The sequence below is a fragment of the Hemibagrus wyckioides genome, linkage group LG15, assembly GCF_019097595.1.
Source record: "Hemibagrus wyckioides isolate EC202008001 linkage group LG15, SWU_Hwy_1.0, whole genome shotgun sequence".
Classification (NCBI taxonomy): domain Eukaryota; kingdom Metazoa; phylum Chordata; class Actinopteri; order Siluriformes; family Bagridae; genus Hemibagrus; species Hemibagrus wyckioides.
This window is the reverse complement of record NC_080724.1, coordinates 3,378,772-3,383,507: the sequence shown is the minus strand read 5'-3', so window position 1 is coordinate 3,383,507 and position 4,736 is coordinate 3,378,772.

Below are 4,736 nucleotides of genomic sequence, written 5' to 3'. Positions count from 1 at the left end.
TGGAGCCTATTACTGCAATTTATTTATTTTGAAGTACATATACTGTGTATAATATAAATATATATAATGTAATATAAATATAATCACAGCTCCATCTTAGTACAGGCAGAGTATTCACACAAGATAGGCATGGTGAAATCTGAAAAAGCAATCGTATAATCACCTCACTGAGTCTCTCTCTGGGGCGCTACAGAGAGTCGTTCAAAAGGCATATGAAAGTATGAAAAAAAAATGAAAGGAAAGGGTGAGGGTGGTGATGTCTTTCCTTTCACTTTGTTCAGACACGGGCGATTGCTTTAAGACTTCATGGGAAGAAATGTGTCTTTATTGTTCATCACTCTTTTTCATCAAAAATATCAAGTATCTCAGTGCAATATTGTTTGTTCAACGATATTACACAACACCGTTTGTTCATTTAGCACAAGCTGTTTTCAGTGGACTGTGGGAAAATCTCCTTCGAAGCCTGACACCCCACTTATATAATTCTATTGACACACAGCTACTGTGAGATTTTGGGGCAGATTCAATTACACACTGCAAAAAATATGACATCAAGTGAAAACAGTCAGGGGTCTTTCTGTGTGGAGTTGGCATGTTCTCCCCGTGACTGCGTGGGTTTACTCCTGTTCACTCCCACAGTCCAAAAACATGTACATTAGGTTGATTTGTAATTCTAAATTGCCCATAGGAGTGTGTGTGGTTGTCTGTCTATATGTGTGGCCCTGCGAAGGACTGGTGACCTGTCCAGGGTGTACCCCTGCCTTTTGCCCAATGTGTGCTGGGATAGGCTCCAGCAGACCCCCGTGACCCTAATTAGGAATAAAGCGGGTATAGACGATGAATAGATGGAAATACATTTTAAAACATTTTAAGCATATTTATAGTCTTGTTTTTTGGCAGATAAATTTGCTCATTTTTATTCGAGAATGAAGCAAAATAAGAAGAATTTGATCAAGTCATCATTCCCTCTGAAAACAAAAATTCAAGAGAGGCTACATGGTTTTAAAAATACACACGTTTCTCTAATTAACACTGCTAGTGTATGCTAGCATACTAGGTACTAGCTCCCACATTTAGCAACAAGCAGGAGCTGCAAGAGTCCCCCAAGTCTTATTAAACGTGTGACCGTCAGTCACATGAAAACGGCAACGGGTGTATAAGGGAATAACAATTGGATCTGAAACACAATGGCATCCAAAGTCTGGCTAGCTTGCTGTGACACTTGTGACAAACTTCATGAGCGCTTTAAATATTAAACTGCCTCATGCTGCGTGATTGTATTTAATCTCACAATATATTTGTCTGACTTTTATTCTTGTCAACATGTTTTGAAATAAAGCAAGTGAGATTTTCTTGAAAAAGGTTATCAGTGACACATCATTGATGGATTTTAAATAGTTTAAATGCTCATACAGCTAGCTGAGCAATTGTGCTTTTCTCAGTTGTTTACTTGCATTTTCTACACTGAGCTCATTCTCAAACATATTTATAACAATGGTACACCATTATTAGAGCATCACACGTTTCAAAACATACAAAATTTAGTTGATCACAAAAACACTCATCAAATGGACAGGGAATATTGATATCTACTTAAACACAGGCTCAATGAACTCAAACCTGGAGTATTATATAGGGCAGTATTATATACGGCAAGTAAAACTTTTATTATTACAGTATTTTAATCAAACTATCATGTAATGATGAAACCAAAAGCCTTGCTACTGTAATTGCACATTTCTATCAATGAATTTGGACTTAAACCTATTCAAGAAACTTAGCTCTCTAACAAATAGAATGGTCCTTGTAAATCAAACCCTGTATCAAACACCACTTGCCTTTTCAGTCGCCTGTTTATGTCTGAGAGACTCTCAGAGCAGATAGTCTGAAAGACAACAGCACTCTTGAAGTGTAAATCTTTTATTAACCTTCACCTGGTTGACTACTGATAATTCGTCATGTCATGTGAAAACCAAGGCTCCAATCAAGGCTGGCAAGTTCCCTCATTCTAGAGTGTTATAGCATTCTATGGCAGGGATGAAGTAATATACTGTACTGGGTTTATGGTGTTTAATCACATTTCTGTTCTCATTCTTAAACGTTTATATTATCGATGCCTCGTACATTTTCAGCCCTTTATGCACCGTGGCTGTTTACATGGAATAAAGTTGTCATGAAGGTGAAAAATTTCAGATTTCTTCTCTTTTATTCTCTCCTACTTGGCATACCACCACGCATTCAATCATATATTCCTCCTGCAAGGCCGTATACTTTTCTGTTTCTAAAAGCTTCGGCTCCATTATTACAGTGCACTAGAACTCTTAAAACTGTAGTGTTTATTTGTGGTTATGGTGTATAATTTAAAACTATAATGTGCGATTGACAGCAGTGGTGCACCTTCAGTTTTTCAGATACTTACAGAGGGTTACTCTTAAATCACCCATTTCAATGGCCTTTTCTTTTTCACTTCATTCTTGACACGACACAGACCATTTCTCTCCATCAAATATGTTTTAGATTTATACATAAATGCATAATAACACAATATATATTTAGTACATCACATACATACATACATTACATTGGCAAAAGTTTTGGGACGTCTGCCTTTACATGCACATGAATGAAATATGGAGTTGTCCCGCCCTTTGCAGCTATAACAGCTTCAACTCTTCTAGGAAGGCTTCCCACAAGGTTTAGGAGTGTGTTATTGGGAATTTTTGACCATTCCTCTAGAAGCACATTTTTGTGAGGTCAGACACTGATGTTGGATGAGAAGGTCTGGCTCACAGTCTCTGCTCTAATTCATCCTAAAGGTGTTCTATAGGGTTGAGGTCAGGACACCAAACTCACTCATCCATGTCTTTATGGACCTTGCTTTGTGCACTGATGTACAGTCATGTTGGAACAGGAAGGGGTCATCCCCAAACTGTTTCCACAAAGTTGGGAGCATGAAATTGTCCAAAATGTCTTGGTATGAAGCTGAAGCATTAAGAGTTCCTTTCACTGGAACTAAGGGCCTGAGCCCAAACCCTGAAAAACAACACCTGAATTGAATGATTTGGAGCGGTGTCCCAAAACCTTTGCCAATGTAGTGTATCTACCCACATTTTCATTTGCCCCAGCTTTTTATGTTTTGGTTATGTATTTTTCACTTATCAGAAAAGTCAGAATATCACCAGACTGCTTGACTATTAGCACAATTGAGAAAAAAAGAGTTGAAATGTCTCAAAATCATTTCATCTTTGTATTTCGCATAATTGTGTTTTGCAAAACAGACCAAAATGTCAAAGATTTGCATTTATGGGTCTTTCCTAATGTACTAAAGAAAGTTAAAGCTGAAGTTAAAGCATAAAAGCTGAAGCATAAAAATATAGTTCATAAAAATATAGTTCTCAGAAAAAAAGGTACACCTTTCTTCAGTTCTGTGTTTTTATTTACTGTATCAGGACCGAAATAATAATTGTGCAGACCTCACCAACTTCATTTTTGCAGTGCAAACACATTAATTATTAGAAGAATGTGCAAGCAGAGGCACACCATCAATATGTGTATAATAATTGGAAATACTACACTTGGTTCCTAATGGACACAATAATTTGCACGTTATGATTTGTTTAATTAAGAAAGCAATTGTGTTAGAATTGTGTTATTAAGATGAATGTAATGTGTTTTTGATGGGGGGGGGGAAGTAAAACAAAAAGGAAAGCTAAAATAGTTCAACCACCATTACACTACTAAAAATGTATTTAAGCTAATAGTGTCTTTAATTATAGCTAGCTAGTCCCCAATGCTGTTATTTGTATGAGCATGTATGTGTTCACTTTTCTGTTAGTTACCAAATCATTCTGAGCCCCCCGAACTGCAAAACTACCAAAGTTGAACCACTGAAGTGCCTCCTGTGAGTCCTGCTATTATTTATAAGGCTCTATTGGTTTTTCAGTAAGCTCTCTGGCCATATACAGATTAATGCCATAACATATCCCAAAGATCATGTTTATTATCCCTTGGTTGAAGGTTTCCAACTGGGGACACAGGGGATACAATACCTTTTTTTTCAGCATGACAGTAGAAATTGTGAGGTTGCTGAAGGGAGAGGTTTCAGCACTTTAGAGAGTACCCAGATGGTGCAGGATTACTAGGATGATGGAGTTCTATTTTGGGGGTTCAGCTTGCTATCTGATTTCATGCTCTTTTTTGTATTACTGTAAGAGCCTCACATAGAGAAGTCAAAGACTTCTGGACAGTAAAGTTAATAGAATATAATAAACAACTATGTACTCTTTTAATGATAAACTTTGCATATAGACAAGGCTTTTGTGTGGTTTACATTCATACTAGGGGAAACACACACACACACAAATATAATTTATATACATATATACTTCTCTATCTGACTTTTTAGTCTGATATTATACTTGTACAGCATACCGTAGAAAGATGATGCATTAATGTTTTCTCCATTCATTTGTCCATCTCTGTTTATTAGCTTAAAATCCTGCCCCACTCATTTCTCTTTCTCTTTCCTTCTCTTATATTGCGAGATTTCTCCTTTCTATCTCTCGCAGACCATCAAAGCATTCTCATAATCCAATTCAGAAGTGGAGTTTAGATAAGGCTGCCCTCTCTGAGATTACATACAGAGAATCATGACTTGGTTAAAGGACTTTCTATCTCAGTTTACTTTCCCAGCCCTCTTGGTTCATGAAACTCTATCTACTGTGTATTGTTGTGTT